General features: G+C 40.7%; 2 long non-coding RNA genes across 2 annotated transcripts; one reads left to right on the top strand and one right to left on the bottom strand.

Annotated features, from left to right (window-relative positions):
• Positions 1-1,113: 1,113 nt before the first annotated feature.
• On the bottom strand, positions 1,114-3,304 carry LOC107156189. The gene is made up of 2 exons (XR_001505332.2): positions 2,784-3,304; positions 1,114-2,684 (listed from the first exon to the last, which is right to left on the bottom strand). It is a non-coding gene; the product is annotated as an uncharacterized LOC107156189 (long non-coding RNA).
• On the top strand, positions 2,498-6,853 carry LOC107156197. The gene is made up of 3 exons (XR_001505333.2): positions 2,498-2,885; positions 4,411-4,474; positions 5,441-6,853. It is a non-coding gene; the product is annotated as an uncharacterized LOC107156197 (long non-coding RNA).
• The last annotated feature ends 5,893 nt before the right edge of the window (positions 6,854-12,746 follow it).

Genomic DNA, 12,746 nt, shown 5'->3' on the forward strand with positions numbered 1-12,746 from the left:
CCTTAACCTAATCAGTAAATTATCCTCCCCCTGACGGGATTAACTGGGTGATAACTGGAGGTTGATCTGGTGTGGCTGGAGGAGGTGGGTCCCTGGGGGTGTGACTTTGGGGTATATATTTTGTCCTGGTGAGAAGCACTCTCTCTCTCTCCTTCCTGGTGCCAAGTCCTGAGCCGCCTTCCTCCACCACACTCTTCTGCCATGATGCTCTACCTCACCTGGAGCCCTGAGGAATGGAGTCAGCCTTCTATGGACTGAGCTCTCTAAAACCTTGAGTCCCAAAATAAACTTTTCTTCCTCTAATTGTCTTTGGGTCCCAACAGTGAAAAGGCTGACTAAGCAGTCTGAAAGGACAGAAGGGGACATGTGAGCATCTTGGTCTTCGAAGGCAGACTTGTGCCCCTCAGTGTCTCCCATGGGGAACAAAAATGAGCTTATGTGATTTACAAACTTAAAAAAAAATGTTGTATGTACTAATCTATTGAAACTCTATTTAAATTCACATAATTTTAAAAAAATGAAACTTAAAATTTGAGGGGGGAAGTCTATTTGCTTGAACTATACCCCCCAAAAAGTTTCCTGGCAGCAACATTATAATTCTGAGGGATAGAGACAGTGAAGCAAGTATACGCTAACAAAGCCACCTGAGCTAGAAGGAAGAGATCATTGCTGTGCAATGAGATCACTTTGTGTGACAAGGGGCAGGAAGGAAGAATGCAAATAAGGCAGGCAGTCAATCACTTTACCTCTGCATATCTCTCACTATAATATGTCAAAGTACAGAATCCTTGATACATTGCAATGTACATGCTTGTCTGGATTTTGAGTCTTAAAGTAGGTATATTTACATTTTGTTAAAGTATAACCATCTAGTAGTGTTCTTTCCAAATTGCCCCACCTTGAAATACATTATGTGTAATGATTAAATTTTAAACCATCTCTCTCTCTCTCTCTCTTTCCTCACTACTGCAAACCCAAGAAAATAGAGGTAGGTGACTTTCTTCTGGGAAGCATGTTCATGTAAGAACATGTGTCATTTTTAGAGCTACTTCAAGTAGAAAACTGATCAAATATGTTGCTGGTTTGGATTACAATTAAAATAATGATAACATATAATTTTTATAGCCTTTATTTGACATAAAAATCATAGAAGTCTAACAGCTAAAATATGCAAATATTTTTGAAGTTTTCTGAAAGCACAAGGTTTTTATCTTAACATGAGAAGAAACTCTACCCAAATGAAAATGCTTATGATTTCCCCAAATTTTACAAACAAACTGAAATATATCAGATCACTAATAAAATAGGCTCTTTTCTAGATTTTCTTTTTTTATCAATCTTGACTATAAACTTGCCTATAATTCAATATGCAGTTAATTATCTTAATAATTTTGATGAATTTCCTTTTTGTTTCTTTACTTCTGTTCAGTCTGATTTGTAATCAACTCTTCAATTAATTTTACATATAGCCGACATTTTCTATGCATATTATATTTTATAGATATACTGTAAATTTTTACATAATCAATCTTGTATTATGCTTTTTATTGTTTATAAATTTTAGTATAAGATATTAATTCAATGCACCCTTATTTAACCTTTTAGCACATTTTTATTTATAATTAGATACAAATATTAGAATTGAGATTTTTATGTCATATTGCCAGGTTTATGATTAAATTTTGTTACCACAGTTAAATTAAATTTTAAAGATACCACTAATCAAATATTTCCTGTGCACTTATATTGTGATAAGCATTTTGTTGTAATAAAGAGTAATGTCTGTATTTTTGAAAAAAAATAATAAGATAAAATAAAATAGGCTCTTTTTACAAATATTGTTGATTTGTTGTTGGCCGGTTGCTTTTAATCGCTTCCAAAGGATGGTGTTGGGCTACCATTTCTTTGCCAAATCCATATTTTCTGGTTTCTCGTCTGAGTGTTCTAGAGGTGGACTTTCCTGGGAAAGGACAAAAGCTGGTGTTTTCAGAAGACTGTCACCTCCTGCCAATACGTGATAAAAGAGAAGGGCGCTCTTTATTCTTCAGGAGTCGGGGAATATCATCCAAAGACTGAATACTGAAGGTGTCACACAGATATCCAACTGAGCAAAGACCTCAACCATTCTGTTCATGTCTTTTTTGAGAATATACCTGTTAAAAGGTATATTTGGCCCTGACCGTTCCCAGGAACTCAGCTGCTTGGGAAGTTTTAAAGACTCAAAAACTCAGTCCTTCCAGAAATTTCTTATAGATTAGAATTTCAAAAGCCCCCTTGTCCATTAATTTTCCACACGTTTAGTCCATTTCAAGGCATGCACTGTCATCATGCAGGCTTCCTCCCATGGCTTTGTTAAAATTGCCCACTTTCTGCAGATACCACAGGGCAGAACTCACATATGCCCTACCTTCTGTATAGCATTTGTCCATTTCCAGACCGGGCACATTCACAAAGGGCCATCACAACATCTCTTCAAGAACCCCTGTGCCTGGGGAAGCCAGGAAATTTGGTGGTACACATGGTTTTCTCCTGTTTCCAGACAAATTTTGACAACACACCAGATAAACCTGCCTTTGGCTTTGGGCATACTTACTGGATAAGTTCATTCTAGCAGAAGCCTTGGCATAGACGAGTCTTCAATGCTTCTGTTTCCTCCAGCAAAAGTTTCCCTTTGCCCAGAGCCCCTGTTGGGAAAGAGGGATCCATAATCAGTCCAAAGACATTTTTCTCAAGGATGGCAGCACTGTCGGGAATTTTAAGGTTTGAAGCCAGTGACTGCTGACCTTGATTCACAAACTTGTCCTCTTGATCCCAATCCACGTGCACCAGCTGGGCTCCAGAGTCAGCCAGAACTATGCCCCTGTTGGAAGAAGGGGATTTCCCAGGTAGGTTCAGGATTAAGACTGCTCAAGGCCATGTTAGCTTTGCAAGCAGAGGGCTGGGAAGAGCTGGGATGTGCCTGAAGCTTTATTTTTAAGTCTGAGCTCCGGACTTTCTGGGTAGTTACTAAAAAAAGAAAAAGCCCCTCCTATCCAAGAGTCAATGAATAACTTTTAAAATGTACATGCTTGTGGGCCGCCTTCCAGCTTCTATGGCTTTTATAGCCTACTCCTTTCAACTTTTAACTCTGATAAGCATTGTAAAGCTAGTTAATCTCCTCCTTAATGTCTTTATTCCAAATTGTTCTCAAGAATTAAAACGCAGTCATCTAAAAGGCTTTTCCAGGATCATAACAATTCCCTACTCTTCAAAGCCTACGCATAAAAATGAATCAGATGGGGACTCTCCTGTCCTTGGCTGAGAGTGACCACTGCTCCGTGTGCAGGGGAGTGGCCTTCTGGGAAGGAGGTTAGTGCCTTCTAATGGGTTTGGCAATAAGAGAGAAAGACTTGGCACAAAATTACTTCTCCTGCCAGTGTCCTCAACTTGTGATGGTAACATTTTGAAAATACTGAAACGTTCTTCAGTTTTGAAAGATATGCCATGGAGACTCTGCTACTGTTTAGGATACGTTAAGCCAGGGTCATTTCTGCTGAGTACAAAGTTGTCATCTATCTGGAGAACAATTTTGCTTGTAATTTAGTTATTATTCTTATTAACCTTCTAGTGCTGGGGTGGGTCGAGATGGCAGAAATGGCCCCAGAGTACAGGATTCGAGGTCTGGCAGTGAAAATGAAGGGTGAGAGGCTGTCCCACCTGTCTGAAGGAGACTGACACAGCAGAGCCTAAGAAGAAGAGGGGAGGGGACTCGTACCTCCCCAGGCCCCACGGGGAATGTGCTGGGTGGTGGTGATGATGGATCAGCTTTAGTCAGCTTTTGCATCACTGTGACCAAATCACACAACCAGAACAACTTAGAGGAAGAAGAGTTTATTTGGGACTCAGGGTTTCAGAGGTCTCAGTCCACAGACTGCCAACACCATTGCTCTGGACCCAAGGTGAGGCAGCAACGGAGAAAGAGCCCAGGGGAGGAAAGCCACTCAGCAATTCATCAAGCCAGGAAACAGGGGGGGTGGGGCAGAGGGGAGGGGCCACAGGGAAGATGCACCCTTCCAGGGCAACCCCCAGTGACCCACGTCCTCCATCCACACTCCACCTGTCTAGAGCTACCACCTCTTCAGACCATTCAAACTAGTGTGGAGGGCTGGGGTGTTCGTTCTCATAATCTAATAATTTTAGCTCTGAATATTCCTTCACGGACAGGAACTTTGGGGGAAACTTCATATCCAAACCATAACAGCCAACATGAGGCTTTGCCGGACTTGGGAAGTCCCAGATGCTAATGTGACCAACATGTCATCCTGAGCCCCCAGCACCGTTACCTCATATGCCCATAAAATGCTCTGCCATCAGGCAAGCCAGCTTGGTGTTGTTTGGAAATGAGATTTTTTCTTTTTCACATGACCACAGGTTACAGAAGAACGACTTGACTTTACCCACTTGTGCCCAGTCCCCCCTTGGAAGTGATCGCATGGTACAGACTAAGCTTGGACCATCTGGGCAGAACCTGCCAGCTGATCCTCCCAAAATTTGTCCAGAAGTAGTGATGTCAACTTACTGAGGATCTTTTATATATATATATATATATATATATATATATATATATATATATTTNTATATATATATATATATATATATATATATATATATATTCCTCAGTAAGTTATATATATAAGTTATATATATATAGTTTGTTTGTTTTAGTTGTAGATGAACACAATGCCTTTATTTTATTTATGTATTTTTTATGTGGTGCTGAGAACCCAGGTTTCACACATGCTAGGCAAGTGCTCTACCACTGAGCCACAACCCCAGCCCCTTACTGAGGATCTTTCTGAAGGGTGAGGAACCATGAAAATAATTCTTGCAAAATGAAAGTGTAAATGTCATCATTTTATCCCTTCTCTTGATAAACAGTTTGAGACTCAAAGTCATATTTCAATTTCTTTCATATCCCTCACTTAGTAACTCATAAAAGTTATACCAATAACTTTTTAAATAACTTAATAAATTACAAACTAAATTTGTGCAAGGCTGTCAGAAAAATGCTTATAATAGCAAAATACTGAAAAACACTTAAATTCCATTAAGAAGAAACTGGTTAAAATGGAATATCTATACAATGGAGGATTATGCAGCTACAAAAATGAATAAATATACCTACATATTGCAATGGAGTGATCCCACAAACATAATGTGAAAAAAACAGGTGCCAAATAATCTTTTACTATGTCACCTTTTATCTAAGAATAGGAAAGAATACATAATTGTAAGTATTTACTTGTATATTTTAAGAAAGTAACAACAGAATAAAGCAAAGCTAAAGAAACTAGTGCAATAATTGATTGTATGTTGAAATACTAGCATTTTTATATACTATATTGAGTTAAATGTGCTATTAAAACTAATTTCATCCATTTCTTTTACTTTTTGAATACAGCAACCATTAAAACACTTGAATTCTATATGTGGACTCATATTTCCTAGATGGCATTACTTAGGAGACTAAACTCCATATCACCATACATACCTGCCATACCAACAAAAAGGACTTCGAATCTCAGAAAGAAAATGCTGGTTATAAGAATCACTAAGATGATTTGAAACAAAAATCTGACATTCAAACAAGTTATTTATACTCCTAGACCCACTTAGATCCCAAGTTAGGTACATAGGGTCACAATGCTTCAAGAATAGGAATCAAGAAGTCAGGAATGTGAAAAACAGAAACAGTTGAAGAGGAAAATGCCTTTTCTCTAGAATTTAAGACAAATGTGTCATGGGGTAGACTTAACAGTGGAGCTTCCAACCTGCAGAGCAATGTGTGTCTGTCAAAAAATGAAAACACCCACTGAGACCTTCTAGGCCAAAGGCTTTGTGTATAGATGCAAACCTGGGTTCTGCCCATTGACCACCCTTGGAATATCATCTGAGGGACCTCCTTTCTCCTTGTAATGTTGAAAAGTTTAATCATGAACAGTATTGGGAGGTTTCGACATTACTAATATTAAAGGTGGAGAGTTCTTCAAACCACTACAATTTTCCATAAGAAGTGATCATTCATATATATATAATTTATTTTTTTAGCTAATTGGATTTTTTTCTCTTAGATGTAGTTTTTGTTTTCTGGTTACAAAAATAATATAAACATACCCAAAACTGTTAGAAAATACTAAAAAGTAAATGCACATAAATATCTTCTGAAATCCCACCATCCAGATGGAGCTTCTGTTAAAATTTAGGAGTATCTTCTTACTAGCAATTTTTTTCTGCATTTTTATAATAATTAGATACAAATTCTCATAATTTCTTAATAAAATGGAATTGTCTTATAATGCTATTTTATATCTTGCCCTTTCCTTAATAATATGTTGTATATATATTTTCATGCATTAAATTTAATTCTTTATCATCAGCTTTATGCTGTGTGCTATTTCATGAAACAAACTTATTTACTTCAAGACTCTTTTAAATGAATATTTTGTCTAATTCCATTTTTTTCCTATTATAAACAACATGTCAATGAATTTCCTTTGACACTGGTATTTTCTTATTCTCTGAAGTAAAATTATTCTCTGAAATTTTATTGTTTTGAGACTTTGGATATGATCCCTTCCAGAAAGTTTTCTGTGATTTGTACTTATTTATACCAGTAGGAAATGATGGTGTAACAGTGATTTGAACATTTTTATTGAACTAGGCATTTTAATACTTTTCATAAACAGAGATGCCTATCTATTGTGCCATAATGTATTAAGCAAATCATACAATGGCCATGATTCAACCCTTGTTGAACTATAAGTGACCATTTCATATGGATAAAGCTGTATAATAAATGCATTTCTTTATCTCATTCTTGTATATTATATTTTGTTATTGTAAAGAATGTTATCCAATCAGTCAGAAAGCTTTACAGATTAATCTTCTTAATAGCCACCAATCCACTTCTCTCCTTTCAGCAGTAGATAACCTGACCCTGGATTGTCGCCAAGATGATCTACCTGGAAATAAATAACTCTGGTCATCTCAGTCATGATAAAACCCTTCTATGTCTCCTCCATGTATGGTGGTGCCAGTGCTGATATGGGAAAGCGTGAGAAGGATCATGTTAACAGAGAATGAATCCCACGTCCCATTTGGAACACGTTACATTTGAGACAGTGTGAAATATCCAAGCATGAATGTCAAAGAGCCAGTCTGATTATGTTTCCAGAGTTTGGAGCCAAAGTCTTAGCTGCAGATAAACACTGGGGTCTTCTCAGTCAGGCCATGGTGTTGAAACCTGCGACTGTCAATCCTGCCTCTCTCCAGTGTGCTGTGTGAACTGTGGCTTTATCCTAAGCAAACCATGCAGGATGATGAAAGGTTCTCTCCCAGACTGTCAGCAAGGATAATTTATTAAGGAACATGGACATGCACAGAGGACAGGGAACATCAATTCTCCCATCCCAAAGGAGACACACCAAAGCAAATGCACAGATTGGTTAAGAAGCTGGTCAAATTTGCTAGAAAAATCATCCCAGGAATGTGTCTTGTCTTTGCCACTAACTTCTGTACCTAGAGACTCCAATTTGTTCAGGTGGGGCTGGAAATGGCTCCATTCTGACTCATGGGAAATGACTAAGAAACATCCTCCTGATGATTTTTTTCTGCATGTAAAATAAACTTTACACAGCGGACACATTCATATGAAAGCTTGGTCAGTCCCCTCCTATCTCTTTGGCTTTGGGAATTCTTAACTTCTCTGCAGCTCTCCACCTATAAAGCAAGAATAATGATGCCTACCACCATGAGATTCAGAGATTAAATTAATTCGCAGCCTGGCACATGCTGGCCCACAACAGACCCTGGGCGAGTGTAGAATGCTATTAACATTGAGAAGTGCATTAAACGTTCTTCAGCTCAGAGATACCCCCTGAAATATGGCAGTGGCCCATCTGCCTGACATCAGCGTCTGTGGTGGCATTGGCCATGTGAAGACACAGAGCGAAGGCGCCATCTGCAAACCCCAGGGAGAGTCCACGGGAGAAATCAAACCTGCAGTGCCTGATCTTGAACTTCCAGCCTCCAGAACTGTGAGAAAGAAATCTGTGTTATTGAAGCCACTGAGTGTGTGGAATTCTGCTGTGGCAGTCAAGCAGAAGAAGACTTTACTTCAGAGAGAAATTATTTAGAGGTGACTTCCAAATTCCTATGGGTCCTATCTTTCCCTTTACTTTTTAGAACTGGATTTCAGGATATCTGATAGAAATCCTCACTAAGTTACTCAGCTCACCCCTAAAATTCTTCCAAAACCATATCCTTTATCCCCACTTTTGACTGTTGCCCGTGGTAACCACCATCTTGACTTTCTAGTCACAGGTAAGTCTGTCCCTCCTTCTGGCACCTCCTTCCCTCTGTCACCAAGTGTTTTCTGTCCCTCTGTCTGTGTCTTGAAGCCACTTCATCTTCTCTTCCCATGGCCAAACTCATACTATCTCATCGCCTCCTCACCTAGAATAACTAGTGTGATTTTTACCTCCTGGGTCACTTCTCTCTTAGTCCACAGGACAATGCCATGACTAAGGATCTCAGTGCACCCGTTAGTGTGGGGGTGGGCCTCTGGAGAAGGCAGTGAGGCTCCACCCACTGAACGCAGCAAGCCTAGGAAGTAGCCCCTGTGGCTAGCCGGGGAGCTCCAGGCCACTAGTCAGAGCATCGTCTTCCAGTCCCCAGGCCCAGAAGATTCCTGGCACAGTGTCAGTGTTCAATCAGTTTTACAGAATATATTCATTAGTTTCAATTCCTGATGACCTCCTCCCCATTCATTTCCTCTTTTATGATAAATGGCTTTGTCTACCTGTAAGGTAAGTCAAGAGAGAAAGATACCTATGCAAATATTAACTGAGAGAGAATAATGAAATGGCACCACAAATTATTCTGGATTTTAGGTGGAATCCATTCCCACAGTGGGGAAGAACATTAGGAAGGCCCCTATCCTGGAGTGTGGTCAGTGATCTAGAGCTCTTCCATGTATGAGGTCTAGACAGAGCATAGCATTCTTATTTCTGCTTCACAGTTGCCCAGAGGAGTAGACACAGTTATCCCCATTTTTTAGAGATGACTGAGAACCAGCAAGGTGGTCGAGTAGCATATATCCCTGATGTTTCTTTCCCATTTGCTAGATTAGAAAAATATTGAAGTCTCTCTGCATTTCCTAGGATTGGACATGGGTGCCTCAGGTTCCCCTGGGGTGGGACAGTCATGGAGCACAGTGTTATCTATAACTGTGTTCAGGGGTCTGTATAATTTTGGAGATTGGAATAAGGGAGTCCATCCACGTGTACATACAAATACACACATACCTATCCATTTGCTTCACCTTGCCTTTTTCAGTAAAGTTGGTATTCTTGAGTTCCTGACTCTAGTACCTATTTAAAAATTGACCCTGAAAGGAAATGGGTGTGCATGTACTAAGCTCCACCAAGTACCAGTCAGGGCCTAAACATCGGTCTGATGACAATTTCCAGTCTCTTTCTACTATATTCCTCTCTAGAACCTACTGGAAGAAGGCAGTGAGGAAGTGTAAGAAGATCTGGTTCATAGGGTAGAACTGGGTAGTCCATGACCCCTCACTCCTAGATCATGTCCCAAGGTCCCCCAGACAGAGGCCCAGAGAGAGGTTTTCCTTTCTTCTGGAATTCAGCATTAGCTTTCTCTTCAGGTGTCAGCATGTGCCTTGAATCCAGGGCCACTCAGGGCCAATGAGCCTGCATGTGGATTGGACAGCCATGTTAGTGAGAATGACCAAGGACCAAGCCAACTGCATGACTTAGGGACTGCTCAGGTCAGGTCAGCAACTACCCTGTGCGGGGTGCAGGGACACAGTGACAAAAGAAAACAGAGACCTTGCTCTTGTGGAAATAGGTCGTGAGAGAAGCTGATCCTTCAGTATGATGTGGGAGTTGGTAAGTGGGACAGGTGCATCACCTATAGAGGAAAGGTGCTTGAAGGTCAAACCTGCAGCCAGGAAACCTCTGGGGAGAGAGGACACCTGAGCTGAATTGTTAGGGACCTGCCATTTGTAGAAGGGTAAGATGAGCATTGGAGGCAGAGTGGACACATGAGCAAAGGCCCTGGCCTTGAACACTGTACACCTTGAACCATGCTGTAGAGAGCTGATGCAGTACAGCAGTGATGGGGACCCTCTAGGAGCGTCAGCCTGAATTTTTCATGTATTGACTGTTCTGTGGAGAAGAGATCAAAAAGAAAGGGTCAGGATAGTAGTCTGGAGGTTCCTGCCAAAGCCTTGGGGGTGTCCGGCTGGAGAGAGAGAACAGGTGGAGGATCGTTTCCTGGGCAGGATTCCTCAGAGCTGGAGGTGGAGGGGCTGGAAGAGAGCTCTGGTCGGGAAGCGTCATGGAGAATGGGCCTTTACCTGATATTGGAGCACAGAGTGAGCCAAGGAGCCTGGGACCAAAAGGAGGCACAGAAGAGGGAGGCAAGAGGGAGACTAAGAGAAAGCACAGAGTGATCTTGTCCAGGACTCAGGAGAACAGAGTCCATAGACATTAGTAGTCCTGGGGGCCAAGTGTGGTCAAGAAATTGGGATACCAGAAAATTGAGAAATACCCATCAGTTTTGAAAATCAGTGATGCCCTTTGTCAAAGAAATTTCAGTTAAGTGATGGGGTGGAAGTCAGATTTCAGAGGGTTCAGGAACAAAGAGATGAGGAAACACGGAGGGTGCATGTATAATATTATCTTTCCAGAAACCTGACTGAGAAGGAAATGGGGCTATAGCTACAGGCAGACAGAAGGTCAACAGGTATCTAGGACAGGAAGCACATGTGCATAGTTTGAGGCTTAAAAGAAAGAGTGAAGAAGTGAAGATTAAGAGAGAAAGGGGTAATTACAAGACCCTCCACTTGGAAAGCTGTGTGGGTAATGGAGTGGCCCTTGGACTGGAGGCAGACTACATCACCAGCTGGCTGCCTGAGGATGGAGGGAAGGAGTCAGGCAGGTGATCAGCCTGTTGATGTGGTTTTCAGAAAATTGATGAGATTTCACACCTCATGACTTTAGCTTTTTCGACAAAATAGGACAAGGCTCTGGCCAAGGGCTATGACTACAGAGTTTGGGAAGGGAATGTGAGTAGAGAAATTGAATTTTGGAAGAGTTGCCCAGTGGTAAGTGGTAAGAGGCTAAGAAACGATAAACAAAAGGACTTTTGGAAAGTGCTGAGTGTCCTTTGAGATAGGAGAGCAGGAATTTGGAATGGATCCAATATATCTGTTGTGTGATTTGCTCCAGAGACATGACAGCATGGTGACAGGACAGTGGCAGGAGAAAGACAAGGCTTATGAGAAACAGTGTGTTGATCCTGGGACGCCTGCTGGGTCAAGAAGTTAGACAAGGAAGGCGCTGCTAGGTTGAGGGAGGCTGGGGACTAAGCCACTAGAAGATGTGCTTCAGAGCAGGCTTAAGGAGGACGCTGAGAGAATGGGAAATGGTGTGTATGTTAAAGTTTGAGATTTCGGAGGGAAAATCTCGCTGTGTATTGACAAGGTCTGGGGTGTGGTGGTGCAACTCGGTAGCAAAAATGAGAGAAGAAGATCAAGACTCTGAGTATGTGGCTGTGTGTGTGCTGATTACGAGGACCCTCCAGGAACCCAAGAACTGACAGCAGGACATGGGACAGAGAGGATGGCTGTAGTCATTGTGCTAAAGTCCTCTGGGAACGTGGGCATGACCGGGATGTCAACAGTAGACTGTGACAAGCCACCAAGGAGCTATGGAAATGGGAGAGTCTATCAGGACTGCCTTCCAGTTAAGGGCATGGATTTTGGAGCTTAACAAACATGAACTCAAATCCCAGTTCTGCTACTTACAAGTTGTGAGACCCAAGATTCACAAAGGAAAAGTTACAAAGCCTTGTAGTCCTAAGTTTTCTTGTCCACAAATTCAGGATAATAATGTGTACTCTTAGAGTTCTCGTGAGGATAGGACCCAGTGTGCCATGTAGGTAGCACAGTCCTGACCTATGGTCAGCTCTGCTCCGTCCAGGGATGTCCTTAGCTCTTCGTCTATTCAAAGTTCTACTCTTCTTCTGTCAGATGGAAAATGAACTCCTCTCTCCAGGGAACTCCCAAGGAAGTTTCTTGGATTGACTCCTAAAACTGCTATTCCTCCTCATTATTGTAGTTTCTGGACATGTCTTTAAGCCCTGCTGGATGGATAAGTTTATCAGGAGAGAAATAATAGCTAATAATAATTTTATCTATATCAAACAAATGACCAGTAAATATTTGTTCCCACTCTTTCTCAAAAGTATCCTGTAAATAAAATTTAAATTGCATTAGGAAGCCTTATAATTCAACAAAAAACAGAAGAAATTTTTAAATTCCTGGCAGAATTCTTGGGGCCAGATATTCTAAATAAAGTCTAAGGGCTTGAGATCATACGTAACAAATTCTAGCACTTGGTAGTTCTTCCAGGATCAAAAGATCTTGTGTGAATAAAGGTCAAGTCATAGATAGCCTTAACTGACTATAAAAATATGTTCTAAAATAAGTCAGCACGTTACAATTAAACTCATATGTCTTGGTCTAAGCCAGTGCTTTAATTTGTTTTTCATTGTTACCTAAGCCATGTAGAAATCTCAGTTGTTTTCAGTCAAAAAAGTTGTTGTAGAGTTTTATTCTCTTAAAAGAATATGCAAGGGTGCCCCGAAACACAAGTCAGACCTTTAACAAAATGTTTATCATA

This window comes from Marmota marmota, unplaced genomic scaffold (genome assembly GCF_001458135.2).
Source record: "Marmota marmota marmota unplaced genomic scaffold, marMar, whole genome shotgun sequence".
Classification (NCBI taxonomy): Eukaryota; Metazoa; Chordata; class Mammalia; order Rodentia; family Sciuridae; genus Marmota; species Marmota marmota.